Raw genomic sequence first — 21,002 nt, forward strand, 5'->3', positions numbered from 1 at the left:
GGACCCTCTAGATTTATTTTTTCTGACTTCCGTGCCTCTTTAGACTCCCTTAATGAGAAGCAAAATACCCAACAATGATTGTTAGAGGGTCACTTCAAGCTATCTGACGATCAGTTTAGGGAGGTACATGATCATTTTTAGTTTACTAGGGACTTTCATAGTCAGGTGACAGGGTTCATTCAGGACTATGAGGTTGACCAGGAAAGAATGAGGAATTTCATGGATGATATGGATATCACTAGACAACAAGTAGATACCCTTTATCAATATCATCAACACCTTGGCCATCTTCCTGGTATGCCTAGATTTTTCCTTGGCACACATCAGGGACCCCCTTATCCCCCACCCCGCCACCGTATTGATTTCATCGGGACAATGAAAAATCTAAGTCTGGGGGGGGTGTTGTGTCTGGCTGCACAACCTGAGTCGAGTCGAGTTTTCTTTTCTTTTTGCATATTTTATTTTTTTTCTATTTTGCATATTTTATTAGTCTGCTTTATTTATTTATATTATATTAGTTTCATATTTCTATTTGCATCTCATTTGCACTTTGCTTTATTTATTTGTTTCATGTTTCTAAAAAAAATAGTTTTGAGGAATATTTGAGAACATCAAACCTTCTACTTTTTCTGCTACTTGTCCGATAGCAAAATGTCTAGCATTTTCTTAGTTCATGTGTTGTCAAGATAGTGTTAGTATGTTTGGTATATCTCCTTTCTCTATCTTTAGTAGCATGAAATAAGCTAAGTATTGTATGGAATTTGGTATAAGTTTTGGCCTAACCTTAAGGATCTTATTTTCACTGCACTTAAGTACTTAAGCTTAAATAGTAGAAATATTTTTGAAATAGTTATGATTCATCCAAATTGTTTAGTACTTTTGTTCTCATGGTAATTTCTTATTTACATTTTGGTTACTAGATAACCTCAGATCATGGAAGCTCATTTGGAAAAATCTAAATCCCAACATATGCATCTCGCATTTGTGACTAGTGCTACACCTCTTTAGCACCAAAAAAAAATTATAATATTGAATAAGGAATAAAAAAAATAGTTGTCATGAGTGGAAACTAACAATTCACCCCTTTGAGACCGAGTTAGGTTACTGAGGAAATGAATGTTATGTTTCTCTTAATTTCGAGTAGTATCCTTTGAGACCTTATGTAATTTAAGGAAAACAAACAAAGTGTGTGGCAGGTAAGTGCCTATCACCGGGAACATTAGGAACTCAATTGTATGACGACTTAACTAGGACAGAGAATTGAAACTTGAAGAGTTTGAGTTACTTATTGCACCGAGCATAAAGAACTTATGATTAGGTCATACTTAGGTTACTCCACAATCGACCTTATCAATGAAACTAGTTGATAGAGTTAGATGAATGCACTAGGGATTATGAAATACTGCCAGGAGCTCATGAACATAGTTTGCAGCATTTTTCTTGAGGGCAAGCAAAGGTTCAAGTCTAGGGGTATGATGTGCATAAATATTATAATCGTTTATGCATGTTTTAATACAAATTCACTTGCTCTATATGTATATATTCTTGCATGATCATCTCTTTTATCATATAATCATCATATATACTCTTTTGTTTGGATATCTACTCTTTGTTTGATTTTATGTTGACAGGGACAACTTTTGGAGAAAAAATAGCAATTGTCGATGCACCAGAATGAGCCAGAGAACATGGTCGTGCAACCTCGCATGGTCATGTGACCAAACAGAAGAACGAAAGTGCACGACCGTGCAACTCTTGTATGACCGTGCGGCCAACCCAGAGGCAAATCAGAGCATGGTCGTGCCCCCACGACCAAGCCAAGCAAGGAATGACCGTGCAACCTTGCACGATCGTGCCCCAGGAGCCTAGCCCAAAGTTCACATGGTCGTGTCAATTGGCACAGTCGTGCAGTGCGGCTAGAGACAAGAAAGGGCACAACCGTGCCATATTGGCACGGTCGTGCCGCCATTGCCACACTCTAGCGTATAAAAGGATTTTAACCCTTTTCCTCAAGGGGGGAGAGCTGAGAAGCGAGTCATCAGAGAGAGAATCGACTTGGTGCCATTCCATGCCATCCAGGACCTCCGTCCAGAGATCCTTCATCACCACATCAATCCCAGAAGCAAAGGATTGGATCCGAAGATCACTCGTCATCGTTGGATAAACGTCTTTTCTCTTTCTCTCTTCTTATTTGAGAATTGTATGCTTAACGTTATGTCTTTGGGGTTTTCTCCGACGTCTATGGAGTAGATTCCTTGTTCTATGATGAGGGAGTAGTTATGGATTGGTTTGATGTAAGACTCATACTTATGCCTCTATTTCATTGGATGGTTTCACTTGATTTATTTTGACTACTCGATCTGTATATCGTGTTAATTGATTGTGTAGGAATTTCCTATCTCGTAGAGAGAATATCTTAGATTGTACACCCGAGGGGCCCTAGTGACAGGGGTAACCTGTTCATGAACATCTAGGGTACTTCCTTGAAAGGGAAGGCAACTCCTCCATAAGGAAGTAAGAGACCAAACTAAGCTCCTTATCTCTATCCTTAGTAACACCAATTAGAGCAGTGTTCTTGTGATCTACCGAGGCGCCCTAGTGATAGGGGTTAACTGTAACAGGATTTCATAGGGATCTTCTTTATATGGTACCTAAGAATAGATACTTCAGCTTCCGACGAATGCATGTTGATGGACAATGAGTAAAGGATAGAATGTGATACATTAATACCACCACAATGAAATCGAACTCCTAGGACTCTTCATAAACCAAGTCTATTACTTCTTCTTTGCTAGTTCTCGTTTCCGTTTCCAAATCTCTTTTCTTTAGATAACCTATAACCATTGGTAGTTTAGCTAATCCTAAGTGAGCCATCGCTAGTGCTTATAACCAGTGCTCGTGAGATCGATAATCTTTATTACTAACGACGAATCTGTGCACTTGCGGAGTCATAACAGATCACAAGACTTGATTTTCTTTCCATAAATGTCTAGATTTTGATTTATCATTAAATCCTTGAGCATTTCTATTTTGGGGCTTGTATCTATAGTCCTTAGTGTTTTGGCCCAGATGATTATCTACCTTCCTAATCCTAGGTGAGGTAGTCTTAGCATGATAGGCTGTTATGCTTCCACAAGTGCACGGATTCGTCGTCAGTAATAAAGAATATCGATCCCACGAAGACTGGTTATAAGCACTAGTGATGGCACGCTTAGGATTAGCTACACTATCGATGGTTGTAATGTTAGAGTATATACTAAAAGCCTAACTTTTGTATATAAACATTTATTTAGAAATAAGAATCACATTGGTCAAGTATCTACATTTATATGTACTGAGTGTAGTCATTCAATTAATTTATATTGTAGATAACACGGTGTGTGGTGTCACACACAGGAGATCGTGTTATCGGTTCTTTATAAATTATAAATAGTAGCTCATGACTAAGATGGAAAGGAACAAACCATTGGAATAGTCGTAGTGTAATTAGGTATTAGTTTATCTTGACTAATAAATTACACTAGTACACTCTAAGTGTATTGAGCAGGACCATTTAAGGAAAGTTCTTTTTATACTGACTTAATAAAAGAACAAGTCCTTAGTTATTATGGAAGTGTGTACTCTTAATCCTAATATAATAACAAGCACATATATTTAGTATTCATTTCTTTAACTTATTAAAGGGTGAGATTTAGCTTGATAAATCAAAAGGCCCGATAAGTTAGGAAATGATATTACTTATAGTGTGTGTTGTTGATTATAGAAGGTTGATAATGTCTCCAAGAGTAGCTCATAAGGATTGTTATGTTAAACCCTGTAGATGGACTTAAGTCCGACATGACGATAAGGTTGAGTGGTACTACTCTTGGACTAAGATATTAATTAAAATGAGTTATCAGTAACTCAATTAATTAATGGGCATCCGACATCTTAAACACAGGGAGACTAACACACTCATAATAAGAAAGGAGACCAAAATGTAATTTGGGATTGGTGCGGTAGTTCAATAATAATTCTTTAGTTGTATGAATTATTATTGATGAAATTAAGTTGGGTGTTCGGGGCAAACACGGAAAGCTTAATTTCATCGGGAGACCAAAACCAATTCCTCCTCTCGGTCCCTATCGTAGCCTCTTAATTATAGAGAAATATACCCACCCTTATCCACCTTCTTACCCATCCTAATGGGGTCGGCCAAGCTAGCTTGAAGCCCAAGCTAGGGTCGGCCAAGAACAAAGGATTGAGCCAAGTTAATTGGTCGGCCATGGCTTGGAGCCCAAGCTTGATTGGCCGGCCATATTAAAAGGAATTTTATTTTTAATCTTTTCTTAATGTGGATATCATGGTTTTAAGAGAGAGTTTAAAATTTAAATCTTTCCTTTTATAGCTTTCTACAAAAGATTAAGAAAAGACTTGAAATCATTCCTTATTTGTAGATTGAAAGGTAGATTTTAATTTTGATAAAACTTTCCTTTTTGTAACCATGTTCATGATTTAAAAGAGAGTTTAAAAAAATTAAATATTTCCTTTTATAAGTTTCTACAAAAGATTAAGAAAAGATTTGATATCTTTCCTTATTTGTAGATTGAAAGGAGATTTTAATTTTAGAGATAACTTTCCTTTTTGGAAATCATCCACATGTTTTAAAATAGAGATTTTAATTTAAAGAAATTTCCTTTTATAACTAACCATGAAAGGATAAATTATTAGAGAAATTTTTTATAAATTTCTGGAAACAAAATTAGGAAGTTTTAATTCTTGTGTTTTTAAAACTTTCCTTGCTTGGAGATTTGGTTGTGGCTAACCATGTTGTTTAAGAAAAGGGAAATTGATTTTAAATCAATTAAAATTTTCTTTTCATGGTAAAGGAATTAAGGAAGTTTTTATTTAAATTTCCTTATTTGCCAAGGCCAAGGATTATAAAAGAGAGGGTAGAGGTGCCTTCAAGGGTAACAACTCTATTCTATTTTTCCTCCCTCTCTTCCTTGGTGGTGGTCGGCCCTAGAGCCTCTTCTCCTTCTCCTTCTCTTCTCTTCCTCCTTTGTGGCCGGCAGCATCAACACAAGAGGAGTCCATGGTGGCCAATTCTAGCTAGGAGAAAAAGGAGAGAAAGGAGGTTTTGTTTCTAGCATCCCTTGGAGCTTGGTGGTGGTGGCCGAACCTCACATCTCTTGGAGTTTTTGTGGTGGCCGAAACTTGCTTGGAGAAGAAGGGTTTGGGTGGTTCTCATCTCGGAAGATTGTTGCCCACACAACGTCCAAGATTAGAAGAGGAATACGGTAGAAGATCAAGAGGTTATTTGCTTACAAAGAAAGGTATAACTAGTCATTGTTTCCCACATCATACTAGTTTTCTTTGTATAGTTATTTTTGGAAATACCAAACACAAGAGGCATATGATTCTAGAGTTTCGAATTTGTAATTCAAGTTTATGTTTTTTTTCGATCTTGTGATTTGATTGTTCTTTTTGGTTAACCCTAATGTTATTTTAGGAAATTAAATATTAGCTTTCCTTAAAAGACTTTGTCTAGGAAGTGGTGGTTGCTCCCATATCCAAGAAGGCCTAGTGCCTCGCCATGTTTAACCTGAAAGCCAATTTTGGAAATTAATATTTAATTGAATTTATAACATAGGTGGATTTGGATCAATAGTGGTAAGTTCCGCTTGCGATCCAAGTTTAAATCATTAAGAACAGATAAGTTAAATTTGGAATCAATAATGTTAAGTTCCGTTTGTGATTCCTAATTTAATTTCTAAAGAACACAATAGGTTGTTTAGGAAAGTTTCGACACTTGTATAAAATTTTTGTACAGTGGAACCGGTACGATCTTCCTAGGACCAACCAACATGTAAGTCATCTAAGAAAAGTGATTAGAAAGCGGAAACAAGAACTAGCAACGAGAAGTAATCAACCTGGTTAATGAAGAGTTCTAGGAGTTCGGTTTCATTGTGGTGGTGTTGATCTCATTATCCATCAGCCTGCATTCGTCGGAAGCTAAGGTAATTATCCTTAAGCACAAAACAAAGACAATCCTTATAAAATCCTGTTACAGTTAATCCCTATCACTAGGGCGCCTCGATAGATCACAAGGACATAACTCTAATTGATGTTATCAAAGATAGAATTAAGGAGCTTAGTTTGGTCTCTTACTTCCTTGTGGAGGAGTCGCCTTTCCTTTCAAGGAAGTACCCTAGATGTTCGTGAACAGGTTACCCCTGTCACTAGGACCCCTCGGGTGTACGATCTAAGGTATTCCCTCTACGAGGTTGGCAATTCCTACATAATCAATCAACACGACAAAGAGATCGAGTAGTCTAAACAAAGCAAGCGAAGTCATCCAATGGATATAAACTTAATATGAGTCTTACATCAAAACCAATCCACAATTACTCCCTCATCCTAGAACAAGGACTCTACTCCATAAACGCCGAAGAAAAACCCAAAGACATGATGTATATAAACATACAAATTCTCAACACGAAGAGAGAGAAAGAAGAAGTATGTTTATCCAACGACAACGAGTGATCTTCGAATCCAATCCTTTGCTTCTGGGGTTGATGTGGTGATGAAAGATCGCTGGACCGATGTCCTGGATGGTGTGGTACGACACCAGAGTGATTCTGCTATTGACGGCTCTCCTCCCAGCTCTCCCCTTTTTGGAAAAGAGTTAAAACCCCTTTTATAGGCTAAGGTACAGCGCGGTGGCACAGTCGTGCAAGGATGGCACGGTCGTGCCCTTTCTTGGCTCTGGGTGCACTGCACGACCGTGGTCTCGGTCATGGGGGGCACGGTCGTGCAAGTATGCACGGCCATGCTCTGATCTGCCTCTAGGTTGGCCGCACGGTCATGCACTTCTCCTCTTCTGTTTGGCCACACGGTCGTGCAAGGTTTGTACGGTCGTGTTCTCTGGCTCACTCTGGTGCGTCAACAATCACTGTTTTCGCTCCAAAAGTTATCCCTGTCAATACAAAACCAAACAAAGAGCAAATATCCGTAGAAAATAGTATATATGATGAGTACATGATAAAAAAGACGATCATACAAAGAATATGTAGATATAAAGCAAGTGAATGTGCATAAAAATATGCATAAACTATCATAATATTTATGCACATCACACCCCCAGACTTGAACCTTTGCTTGTCCTCAAGAAAAATACTACAAACTATATTCATGAGCACCTGACAGTGTTTCATAATCCCTAGTGCATTCACCTAACTCTATCAACTAGTTTCATTAGTAAGCATGATCGTGGAGTTACCTAAGTATGGCCTAAGCATAAGTTCTTTGTGCTCGGTGCAATAAGTAGCTCAAACTCTTCAAGTTTTGATTCTTTATCCTAGTTAAGTCATCATACAATTGAGTTCCTAAGGTTCCCGATGATAGGCACTTACCTGCCACACACTTGGTTCGTTTTTCTTAAATTACACAAGGTCTCAAACGATATCTCAGAATCAAGAGAAACATAACATTCATTTTCCCAGTAACCTAACTCGGTCTCGAAGGGGTGAATTGTTAGTTTCCACTCACGACAACTGTTTTTTATCCCTTATTCATTTTTTTATTTATTTTATTATTTTTTTTGGTGTTATAGTGTAGCACTAATCACACATGCAGGATGTATATGTTGGGATTTAAATTTTTCCAAATGAGCTTCCATGATCCAAGGTCATCCAGTAACCAAAATGTAAATAAGAAATCAACATGGGAATAAAAGTACTAAACAATTTAGATGAATCATAACTATTCCAAAAGTATTTCTACTATTCAAGCTCAAGTACTTAAGTGTAGTGTAAATAAGATCCTTAAGGTTAGACCAGAACTTATACCAAACTCCGTACAATACTTAGCTCATTTCATGCTACTAGAGATAGAGAAAGGAGATACACCAAACATATTAACACTATCTTGACAAACATAAACTAAGAAAATACTAGTCATTTTACCATCGGACAAGTAGTAGAGAAAAGTAAAAGGTTTGATGTTCTCAAATAAATAAAGCAAAGTGTAAATATAAATATGAAACTAGAAAAATGTAAAACAAAATAAAATACAAAAAGAAAAGAAAACTCGAAAACTCGACTCAGGATGTGCAGACAGACACAACACCCTCCCAGACTTAGACCTTTCATCGCCCCGATGAAATCAATACGGTGGCGGGGGCGGGGGATAAGGGGGTCCCCGATGTGTGTCAAGGGGAAATCTAGGCATACCAAGAAGATGGCCAAGGTGTTGATGATATTGATAAAGGGCATCTACTTGTTGTCTAGTGATATCCATATTATCCATAAAATTTCTCATTCTTTCTTGGTCAACATCATAGTCCTGAATAAACCCTGTCACCTGACTATAGAAGTCCCTAGTGAACTGAAAATGATCCTATACCTTCCTAAACTAGTCATCAGATAACTTGAAGTGACCCTCCAACAATCGTTGTTGGGTATTTTACTTCTCATGAAGGGAGTCTAAAGAGGCACGGAAGTCAGAAAAATCAAACCTAGAGGATCCCGTGCCATATGCAAAAGAGTGCCTAGGAGGTTCTGGATGTCCGGAAGGTTGTTGGAATTCTGATGATGAGGGCTCTTGGTGGCACTCGATTTCTTCTACAATGGAGGGCACAATCTCGGGGTGTAAATCAGTAATCACCCAATTCGCGGGGTCGTGAACTGAAGTGTGCTCAGGGCAAGGAAAGGGTAATGGAAAATCATTGGTCCTAGGGAAAGCAAATACATTCTCATCCCAACAAATCATCTTCATAGTAAGACAAGAATCAATATCGATCTTGTCATTACCATGAATCACCTCTAATCCATCAAGCGCACAACCCAGGTTGAATGCTATTTGGGTGATCAATCCACCAAACACTATCATCCCCGAAGATGCCTTAGCTGCCCTTAACAAAGTTTACAAAAAATGAAATCCAAAATCAAAAACAATTTTATTCAACATCACCCAAAGAGAATAGAGTTCTATCTTTCTAACCACCCCATCACTCTCTCCTCGACCAAAGATCATTTTGCTCATTACTCAATGAAGGTATCTAAAGGTCGGGTTTTGCATGCGGGATGCCTTGACTATAGAGGGTTCATAAGGAATTTTGATCCGGTTATCGACGTCCAAAATCATTCCATCTTATTTCATCATCAAATCCACGGGCGCCACCAATGGGTAAACCAAAACAATTATTGAAATTACTAAAAGTCCACCGAACTTCTTTATTCATCATCCTAAAAGTTATGACCCCTACGTAGTCATTCTCAGAAGAAAATTTAACATCAATCGAGCTCAAAAATTCAAGGATTAGGCGGGGGTAAGTTGATGCATGAGCGTACATAATATCATTCCAATCTAAAGAGCTAATCATCTAATCTATATCATCCCTAATTCCTAGCATGTCCATAATAATGGGATCCATATATTTAGTGCATGTAATTTTTCTAGCGACAAGGATATCAAATCTAACTTTTTGTTCATGATTTCTAAAAATAATATTGAACTCGTTTTCGTTACCTTCGTTGTGTGCCACCCTTTTTCCTTTGCCTTTTGAAGAAGACGCCTTCCCTTTGCCTTTGTCGCCTCCCGATGCCTCTCCTTCGCCAGATCCACTGCTTCCTGGACGAAGTCTCTTCAAGATCTACGACATGGTGCAGGGTTGAGGAATTTCTTGTGGAGATGGGTCTTGAGGATGGGAGAGGAGGAGAAGAAAGGAAAATAAGGGAAGTTTCTTCTCTCTTTTCGGATTTGTGGCTTGAAGAAGTGTTAGATCTAGATGTAGATCTAAGCAAAAATGAGCTCTAGAGGTGGGAAATTAGGGTTTGATGAGGTGTAGTAGGGAGGAGAAGGCTTTTGGGAGAGAAGGAGATGGAAATAGGATTTTTTGGAGAGGTGGGCGGCACGCACGGGTAGGGGCACGACCGTGTCTTATAGACACGACCGGGTTAGGTAGGGCTCTACACGACCGTGTCGATTGGCACGACATCCTCTTTTCTCCCCTCGGCCAAGGTCACACGGCTGTGCTAATTGGCACGGCCCAGTCCTCCCTCTTCTCTAGTCATGTCTCATGGTCGTGCCAATTGGCACGACCTGAGCCTTCTCCTTCTCTAGCAGTCTCGCACGACGTGCCAATTGGCATGGCCTATGTCCTTCTTCTCTCTGCATAGGCCACACGGTCATGCAAGGTTGCACAGCCCGTGGCCTTCATCCTTCTGTTGGCTTCGCACGACCATGTGGGATCACACGGCCGACTCTTTTAGGCTCACGGTGACTCGCCTTTCGCTCCTTCGGTTCCTCTGACGCCTCCACGCCCATGAAACGCTCATGGCCAGCTCGTAGAGGCTCTGCACATCTTGAAAACGAATACCTAAAAATAAATAAATAATAAAAAAATACTCAACTAAACTAAAACAACAAACTAGAATGAAAAACCCTTAGATTGCCTCCCAAGAAGCGCTTATTTTAGGTCTTTAGCTCGACCCCATTTCAGCTAGTGTGGACTAAACCCGTGGAAGCACGGCTCTCCTCCTAGGGTTAATGCTCTAGTCTGCGCCTTTAGTTTCGATCATGCAGGACAAATGTATTTCTTATTGCTCGCTGGAGGGGAACTCTCATGGAAACTGCACTCCTCGACTTTGTGTATGTTGATCTTGTTAGAATTGCCCTGAGAAGAGGGGTTGCAGATGGAGGAATCAGATAAATCAAATTCGATCTTTTCTTTGCTGATCTCCAAAGATAACCTATGACTTTTCACATCAATGATGGCTCCAGCTGTGGAAAGGAATGGTCTTCCAAGGATGATCGGTATCTTGGGATCCTCCTCCATATCCAAGATAATAAAATATGTGGGAATGATACATCCACCCACTTCTACTGGCACGTCTTTCACTATTCCCATTGGGTATCTGCATGAATGGTCAGCTAATTGCGGTGTCATAGTAGTCAATTTAATATTCTAGAGGCCCAGCTTCTTACATAAAGAGTACGGAAGTAGGCTAACGCTAACCCCCAAGTCACAGAAAGCTCTCGGTATGAGTTCAGAACCAATTTTGCACGGTATGGAGAAACTTCCTGGATCCTGAAGTTTTGGTGGAGTATTTGCCATAAGGAGAGTGTTGCAATTCTCTGTTAGTGCTATGGTCTCGAAGTCGCCCTTCTGCCTTCTATTAGATAAAATACCCTTTTAGAACTTTGCAAACTTCGGCATTTGGTGTAGTGCATCTATCAGTGGTACTTCTACACAAATCTCCTTGATCCTCTTCAAGAATCGGTTGAACTCTTCATCCTTCTGGGAGATTATCAATTTCTGAGGGAAAGGGATCGTCTGACTCTATGGGGGTACTTGAAGAGTTTCTTCCACTTTCTTAGTAACCTCCTCTCTATCCCTGTTTTGAGCCTGATTAGGCATTAGGAGAGAGGGCTCTTTCTCTGAGTCAGGTTCCTTCTGAGTAATGATTTGGGGGTCTCCCAAAATTCATCCGCTCCTCAGCTCAATGCGGTTGCAGTGTTCCACTAGGTTTATATCTGACTTCCCTAGGAATGTTCTCTGTGCTCTCGAGATGGATTGGGCTATCTGGCTGTCTTGTATCTTTTGATGTTTCTCAAAATTTCCCATTCTTTGAGTTAATAGCTTGATCTTATTCTTCATTTCTTTTTGCTCTGAGATAGCTTCTTCAAGCATCTTTTCAATTCTGGACAGTTATGAAGGTTGTTGTTGAAAAGTCTGTTGTCCAGATGAGTAGCCCTGCTACCTAGGTGAGTAGTTCTATTGTCCAAGTTGATAACTTTGTTTTGCTGGCCCTTAGTCTTGATTGTTCCGGTATGAGAAGTTTGGGTGATTCCTCCAACCAGGATTGTATGTATTGGAGTACGAATTATTTTGCCTTTGGTTGTAGCTGACTATTGCATCACACTGCTCAAGTTGGTTTATCTGTGCTTGTATTGGCCCTAGGGGGCAAGTATCTTGAGCATGATCTGTACTTCTGCAAGTTTTGCAAACATAAACTATCACATTGGCCATGTTGTTGTTGTTCCCCATGGCCTCAAACTTCTTGGTCAGAGCGTCTAGCTTTGCAGACATGAGAGTGACTACATCTACGTCGAATTTCCCTGATGCCTTTATTGGATTTCCTGAGAAAGAACCACCAGATCTTTCTGATGTCCACTGATGGTGATTTTGTGCCACATTCTCTATAATCTCTTCAACTTCATCAAGACTCTTGTTCATCAATGCTCCTCCTGCTACAGAATCGAGGGATACCTTCATGTGATAGTTGATTCCATTGTAGAAGGTGTGTAGAACCAACCATTTCTCAAGGCCGTGATGGGGACACTGTCTTAGCATACTCTTAAATCTGTCCCAGGCTTCAAATAATGATTCTGAGTCTACCTGTTTGAAGCTTGCAATCAGATTCCTCATATGAGCAGTCTTGCTTGGTGGATAGAATTTTTCCAAGAATTTCTACTCACACTACTCCCAGGATGTAATGCTATTTGTTGGAAGGGAATTTAGTCACTGCTTGTCTCTGTCTTTCAGGGAGAATCCGAAGAACAATAACCTTACTGATTCTAGAGGGACTCCATTCACTTTCATGGTGCCGCAGATCTCATAGAAAAGCTTTAAGTGGTGGTTTGGATCATCATGCGGTCCTCCTCCAAATTGATTCTGCTGAACCATGTGAATTACTGCAGGCTTGATTTCAAAGTTGTTGGCTTCGATTAGCAGTCAAGTGATGCTAAACCGAACCCCTCGTGCATAAGGTGCTGCATAATCCTTTAACAATTTATCAGCCATCTCTGAAGATTCTTGTACTGCTTGAAATGCCTTCTGTAGGTTTCTTCTTCTCAGGAAAGTTCTATCGATCTCTGGATCAAACGGTAAAAGTTGTTCTGAAAGATTAGCTCTTCGCATGTAAAAATAAGATATGAACTATAGTAAAGAAGAAGAAATGAAATAATATTATTTTTGGTGTTTTTAATAAAAATACAGAAAGTAAAGAAAAACAAGAATAAAATTATTTATCTCTAAATGCAAAATAAAGAAAAGATAAAGGAAAAGAAAACAAAGTATAGTCTAATATAGTATAACTATCACCAATGTTATAGACGTAGTCCCCGACAATGGCGCCAAAAACTTGTTACGCTTCCACAAGTGCACGGATTCGTCGTCAGTAATAAAGAATATCGATCCCACGAGGACTGATTATAAGCACTAGTGATGGAACACTTAGGATTATCTACTCTATCGATGGATGTAAGTAATCTAAGAAAAGAGATTAGAAAGTGAAAACAAGAACTAGCAACGAGAAGTAATCAACCTGGTTAATGAAGAGTTCTAGGAGTTCTGTTTCATTGTGGTGGTGTTGATATATCACATATTATCCTATACTCATTCTCAATTAGCCTGCATTCGCCGGAAGCTAAGGCAACTATCCTTAAGCACCAAACAAAGACAATCCTTATGAAATCCTATTATAGTTAACCCCTATCACTAAGGCACCTCGGTGATCACAAGGACACAACTCTAATTGATGTTATCAAAGATAGAATTAAGGAGCTTAGTTTGGTTTCTTACTTCCTTGTGGAGGAGTCGCCTTTCCTTTCAAGGAAGTACCCTAGATGTCTGTGAATGGGTTACCCCTATCACTAGGGCCCCTCGGGTGTATGATCTAAGGTATTCCCTCTACGAGGTTGGCAATTCCTATACAATCAATCAACACGACAAAGAGATCGAATAGTCGAAACAAAGCAAGTGAATCATCCAATGGATATAAACATAATATGAGTCTTACATCAAAACCAATTTACAATTACTCCCTCATCCTAGAACAAGGACTCTACTGCATAGACGTCGGAGAAAAACCCGAACACATGATGTATATAAACATACAAATTCTCAACACGAAGAGAGAGAAAGAAGAAGTATGCTTATCCAACGACGACGAATGATCTTTGGATCCAATCCTTTGCTTCTAGAGTTGATGTGGTGATGATAGATCGCTGGACCGGTGTCCTGGATGGTGTGGTATGACACCAGAGTGATTCTCCTATTGACGGCTCACCTCCCGGCTCTCCCGTTTTCGGAAAAAGGGTTAAACCCCCTTTTATAGACTAGGGTGTGGCGCGGTGGCACGGCCATGCCCTTTCTTGGCTTTGGGTGCACTGCACGGTCGTGCCAATTGGCACGACCGTGTGATGCTGGGACTCGGCTCTGGGGACACGACCGTGCAAGGTTGCACAGCCGTGTGCTACTTGGTCTCGGTCATGGGGAGGCACGGTCATGCAAGTATGCACGGCCATGCTCTGATCTTCCTCTGGGTTGGCCGCACGGTCGTGCAAGGGTTGCACAATCGTTCACTTTTGCTCTTCTGTTTGGCCACACGGTTGTGCAAGGTTTGCACGGCCGTGTTCTCTGGCTCGCTCCGGTGCGTCGACAATCGCTATTTTCACTTTGAAAGTTGTCCCTATCAACACAAAATCAAACATAGAGTAGATATCCGTACAAAAGAGTATATATGATGAGTACATGATAAAAGAGGTGATCATACAAAGAATATGTACATATAAAGCAAGTGAATGTGCGTAAAAATATGCATAAACTATCATAATATTTATGCACATCATAGGCCACATAATTTTCCTTAATTCTATCATGTTTTCTGTTTTCATGATAAATAGCATTGTCATGATATAAGTTAGAACTAGCTTACTTTTTACCATGATTTAAAGGGATAGACTCAATAAATGATACCTTGGATTTTACCTTGGAAGCTTCCCCTTAACTTGTGCTTCCTCCTTTAGGCTTGACCGATTTCTTCCCCTTTGAATATTGGCTCCGGTAATGTCCTTTTTGATGGCACAAGAAACACACAATGTGTTCCTTGCTCTTCTTTGTCACGGGGTCTGTCCTTTTGAGCTTCTCCTTGTCCTTGGATGCCTCTTAGCCTTTCTTCTTGGCCAATTTAGGGCATTTACTCTTGTAGTGCCCATGTTCTCTACACTCAAAGAATATAATATGATTTTTATTATTAATAATTGAAATTATTATAACTTTGTTTATAGAGGTGGCACATGATCCTCCATTTGATTTTTCTTGACTTGTGGAGGTGGCACCATCTTCTTCTTCACTTGATCCGGAGGTAGAGGCTTCTTCTCATTCCGGAGTCAATGATCTACACTCCCCCTCAATCCCAGAGGTAGAGGCTTCATCATCTTCATCCTCTTGCACATGAAACAAAGAGTATGCTCCCTCTTTGCTCTTTTGGTTGCACTCCTTTGAGGATGAAGCTTCTTGGACTTCTTCTTCGGAAGTTGAGCATCTCTCAACTTCGGAGTCCTCTTCCTCTTGGTCTTGCTCCAATGAGTCACCCTCTTTGTATTTCTCTTGATTTGGTGTAGTGGAGGATTCTTCATGAAGCTTGGCCAATTTGCTCCATAATTCATTTGCAAACTTGTATTCTCCAATTTTGCAAATGATTGTGCTTGGCAATAGACTAACCAATAATTTGGTTACCTTGTCGTTTGCCTCGCACCTTTGAATTTGCTCCTTGCTCCATTTGCTTTTCTTGAGAATTTTGCCCTTTGAGTCTTTTGGAGCTTCAAAGTCTTCCATTAGAGCAAACCATTGTTCTATCTCCATCATGAGAAAATTTTTGATCCTTGATTTCCAAGAATTGAAGCTCATTGATATGAATGTGGAGGCACCCTCGTGTCGAATCCAAGTCCATCTTGGAATTCCATTTAAAGTTGATCCTTTGATGAATCCTTCGACTTGTTGAAATTTGCTTCAACTTCTTCTCCCTCTAGCTTGTTGCCCCTTTCGGTGATGATTCCGGTGAAGAGCGACCTCTGATACCACTTGTTAGGGTCAATTTGTAGCTAGGGGGGTGAATTGCTCATCACGCTTCGTTGCTTGCTCCTTGATGCTAATATGCAGCAGAATGTAACTGAAGCAATACTAACACTTGGATTTACTTGGTATCCAACTCAAGATAAGGTGCTTAATCCAAGGATCCACACACGTGAGCACTCTCCACTAAGAAAACACTCCTTCTCAGTAACTACCGGAGGTGGAGAAACCTGGTACATGACTCACACAATAATATACACTCAAACAAGAAGAAAATACACAAGTGTATAAATAAAAACCTTCTCGTGCTTGATCTTGTTGATGTAGATCGCCTCTAGACCCTTTGGAAAGTGCAACAGCACTTCTCTTCCAAGCTTGAAGTCCGACGGTGAGTGTCGGAGAGAATCGTAGTAAGATCGGGGAAGAAGCGTTGTGGAGAAGAAGCTCGCCAACGATTATATACTTCATGCTTCTAGGGCTCCCAATCGATTAGACATGCTCCCAATCAATTGACACATCATATATGCGCCATCTCAGTCGTCCATCGCTCACTACCTATGCAACGGTCACATCCCAATAGATCGGTTGATCGATTAGGGAGGCTGAATTGATCGGCTGATCGATTCAGCCTTCTTCTGTGCTCTTACGTCTGTACGAGAAAACTTGCCCCAATCGATTGACCAATCGATTGGGGAGCCTAATTGATCAGCTGATCGATTGAGGAGCATTCTATGCTCATGATTTCACTTCCTAATCGATCGGTCGATCAATTGGGCCAGCCTTCCTTGCAGCACACCTTCAATCAATCGAATGATCAATCAAACCACAGTTCAATCGATCGGTTGATCGATTAACTTCTCTTTGACTTGCTTAAATCAAGTCTAGGGTCCCCAATTCCAACATCTGATCAACCATGATCTATTGGAACTCCTCATACCTAGCATCCGGTCAACCATGACCTATCGAGACTTCTTCGCCAAGTATCTGGTCAATCCTTTGACCCACTTGGACTTTTCTCCTTGTGCCATGTGTCCGGTCAACCTTGACCCACTTAGACTTACCATCTCATGCCAAGTGTCCAGTCCTCCATGACCCACTTAGACTTCCACCAGATGTCCAGTCACCCTTGACCCATCTGAATTTCCTCATGTCTGGCTTCACTCACCAGGTCTTTCCATCTACCTAGCTTCACTCACTAGGGCATTCCTTTTGCCTAGCTTCACTCACTAGGGCTTTCTATCTGCCTAGATTCACTCATCGGGACTTTCACCTAGCTTCACTCACTAGGATTTTCATCTGGCTTCACTCACCAGGATTTTCCCACTACCCGGCTTCACTCACCGGGACTTTCACCTGTCTAGCTTCACTCACTAGGTCTTTCACCTTGCTTCACTTACCATAATTTTTACCTGCTTAGCTTCACTCACTAGGTCTTTCACCTGTTTTACTCACCAGGATTTTTCAACTGCCTAGCTTCACTCACTAGGTCTTTTACCTAGCTTCACTCACCAGGATTTTCCAACTGCCTAGCTTCACTCACTAGGTCTTTCACCTGGCTTCACTCACCAGGATTTTCCCTTAACTAAGATCTAGTTAGGACTTTTCCAATCAAGTATCTAGTCAATTTCGACCTACTTGACTCTTCTTCACATCAAACTGGTCAGTCCTTAACCAAAGGGAAATTGTATCAATTTTTTCTCTCCAATTGGACAATGACATCTGTAATCTCCATCTATTGTCAAACATCGAAACCCAAACATCAAGACTCAAGCTTGAGCCAAATCAAGCTTAGTCAACCATGTCAAACTTGACCTAGGGATATTGCACCAACAAAGGGAACTTATGGGTGAGTGCCCTATGACATAGTTGAGTTTCATGTTATTGTCAAAACTAAACCAACACATTTTTCCACTCATGGAAATCTCATGTGACAACAGTTACCTCGCTCCGGAGTATGCTTCTACTGGGAAATTTACTGATAAATCTAATGTTTACTCTTACAGGGTGTTGCACGTGGAGTTGATCACTAGAAAAAAAGCCTTTAGGTTTGGCTGATTCGGTCAGTTGTAAAAGAAAAACAGTTTCTTCTTATTCATTTCAGTCTTAAGTTTCAAAATTGCATGAACAACCTCTTGATATATATATCCTCTAAGAATACTATTTGATATGTTCAACTCAGGTGAGACCCTTGCTATAGATAGCAATGGAAGATGCAGTATACGATGCCCTTATCTATCCATTCTTAGACAATGACTACGGCCCTATTAAGGTAGGGAGAATGGTGGCATGCATTGCTGCTTGTTTGTGACATGTTGCAGCTCTTCGTCCAAGCATGAGTCAAGTATTTTGCTCAAACTCTTTCTTGTTTCTCATTCCATTTATTAAACTAGTCTTTCTACTCGATCTGTATCATTGTCTCCTATGTTCTTGTGCATCGCTAGTTGTTTTCATCATGCTTGTTGAAGATATATGACTAGAATCATTTAGTTTTAGATTCTATGAAAGGTATAATTTGTTGGTACTCCATAACATGTTTAAAAAGTTATTGAACAAGGTCCAAGAAGAAGTTTCTTACCCAATCTAATGTCATCAACATTAAGTTGAAACTTTTTTCAAACAAATTTTTGTTGTTTGCTACAAAATTTCTACTTCAGAAGTCATCTTTTCTCAAAGAAGCAAGAATACATGTTCCTGATGGAGTGTGTTTAAAGCGGTGTATCCAAAACCAAATCATTCAAATGGATTTCTCTCAATTTATAGCAAACAACTTTTGACTCAAATAGGATTTCTCCATTCGGAGACTAAGTTCAACATTTAGTTCCTCAATCAAATCTACAATATTCATCGACAACCATTTCCTCACTATTTCTCTTTTAACTTTTTGCAAAAAAAAAAAATTATATTGAACAGATTTGTAGGGCATTGGAAGGATGCATTTCATTTGGAGATTAGAATACTATTTAATCTCTACCAGGATCATCATCTACCGATACTTTGTTCCAATTAGTACATTGCAAACAACTTTGCTCGTGTTAGTATAATATTATGAAACTTTTACATGGTTCTCATTTTCCACAGGTTCTAACTCCGTTCTTATTTTGCATAGGTTTCTAACTCCATCAACAACAAATCTTTAAAAACTCCATGCAAAGAAACAATTGAGATTTAAGTTGCAACTAATTCAAATGTCATGAGATTATTAATATTCATCAAGTTTTGTAATATTTATTCAAAGATATTATGTAAACAATAAAAATGTGGTTCTATAATTTTTAGTCTCAAGCCATATTTCAGAGTCAAGATAGGGGTTTTGAACAATTCTGGGTGTAATTAATTAAAATATATATACCAAGCAATGTGCTTTATTGTGAATATTAGAGAATATTTTATATCATTTTGTTTCTATGCATTAGTGTGTGGTTCATTGAATCTTTGGCCAAATTTTCACACACATGAATAAAATAAAATTAAATAAAACAATGATCTTTTTTTAAAAAAAATATTAGGTATCACTTTTTTCGTAGCGTGCTTTGCACACTACAGATTATATTTTTCACGATGTGCATTGCGTGTTGCGGATAATATTTTTTGTAGCGTGCATTGCGCGCTGTGGATAATATTTTTCATGGTGTGCATTGTGTGTTACAGATAATCTAAGACTTTCAACAGCTTTTAATTGTACAGCATGCAATGTGTGCTGCGGAAAGCGAATTTGTACGCTACAAAAAACCATTTTTCTTGTAGTGGAGTTTATATTGATGAGGGCAGTCAACTGATACCAGTCTGAAACTATTTTTCAACACTGATTTTAACTAGGTCAACTCGCATAGGTGTATGAGATCCTAGGGGGATAAATACACAAGTTTAGGATCAGTTTGGATGATCAAGTTTCGACAATTGGGATATTGTTGGAGCTTTTTAATGTTAGGCAAAAGCGGAGACGTAAGGTTCAGTTGGGAAAATCTTATGTGTCTTTGTGTAGAGGGAGCCTTGTGATAGGTTCTTAAATACCCCTGTGGTAAAATTCCTAGCTCAATGGGGAGCTTAGGTGTAAGGGGAGCATTGTGATAGGTTTTAATGTATGTTTGCATTTTTTACTCGACGGTGTAAGTCCAAGTGTGTAGCCTTAGCTTTTCTCAACGGTGTAAGTCCAAGTATGTAGCCTTGGAAATGTAAGTCCATTTGTTATTAGCATATTACGTTTGCTATTATGTTTTCCCTAACTGCATGTATTGTCAAATATCAAAAAGGGAGAGATTGTTGGAGCAATCCCAATGGTCCATGCAACCATATGTTTTGATGTTTAGGCAAAGGGTTTAAATTAGGTTCACCCTTGTATTTAATATGTGTATATGAGTGTGTAGGTTTGCAGAATACACATATGACTTAGCTTGATGGCTTCAGGTTCGGTGAAGGATGGGACATTCGAGGGACCGTGGACAAGGCAGCAAGGACAAGGGTCGAGGGAAGGACTTCGAGGCATATGCGAATGATGGAATTAGGGATAAGCCATGGGCTTTAACGCATCTGAGGGACAAGAGCCAAAGGAAGTAGGATTGAAGGCGAGAGGTCAAAGCTACAAAGAAGAGTCAAGTGAGTCGTGAGGGTCCGAGTGCAAGAGAAATGTACTCGGGAAAGAAAACCCTATGTTTAGGGTTTTACTAGTCAAATGGTACTGGGACCAGTCAACTGTGGTAGAGCACAAAGAATTTCTATACCTGAATGGCAGGGATCAATCGACTGGTGCAAGGACAAGTCTATTGGTAAAGAGCCATTGGAGAGCAGTTGGCCAGGCACCAGTCGACTGGTACAAGGGCCAATCGACTGATAATGGTAAAAATAGTAAGGTTGTTTCTTCCAAGCTCTATATAATGGAGCTCAAGGTTAACAAAACTAGAGGTAGTTAACATTAATTAGTAGTCACTAAGTGCTCAAGGTTTTCTTTGTGTCCAAGAGATCTTGGTTGGATTTATGGTGAGATTTCTCCACCTACAAGAAGACTTGAGATAAGCGGAGTTTGTCAGGGGCTAATCCATCGAAGAATTGAGCATCCACCTTACAGACAGTCGTGGAGTAGGAGTAAGTTATCTCCGAACCACATAAATGATCGTGTATCTTAGTTTGCTTTCTTATCTTTCCTTTAGCTTTCATATTTTATATT

The 21,002-nt window shown here is 39.6% G+C and overlaps 1 pseudogene; it reads left to right on the top strand.

Moving 5' to 3' along the window:
- The first annotated feature begins 12,308 nt into the window (after window positions 1–12,308).
- On the top strand, window positions 12,309–12,380 carry LOC122039333 (annotated as a pseudogene).
- Window positions 12,381–21,002: the final 8,622 nt, after the last annotated feature.

This window comes from Zingiber officinale, chromosome 1A (genome assembly GCF_018446385.1).
Source record: "Zingiber officinale cultivar Zhangliang chromosome 1A, Zo_v1.1, whole genome shotgun sequence".
Classification (NCBI taxonomy): Eukaryota; Viridiplantae; Streptophyta; class Magnoliopsida; order Zingiberales; family Zingiberaceae; genus Zingiber; species Zingiber officinale.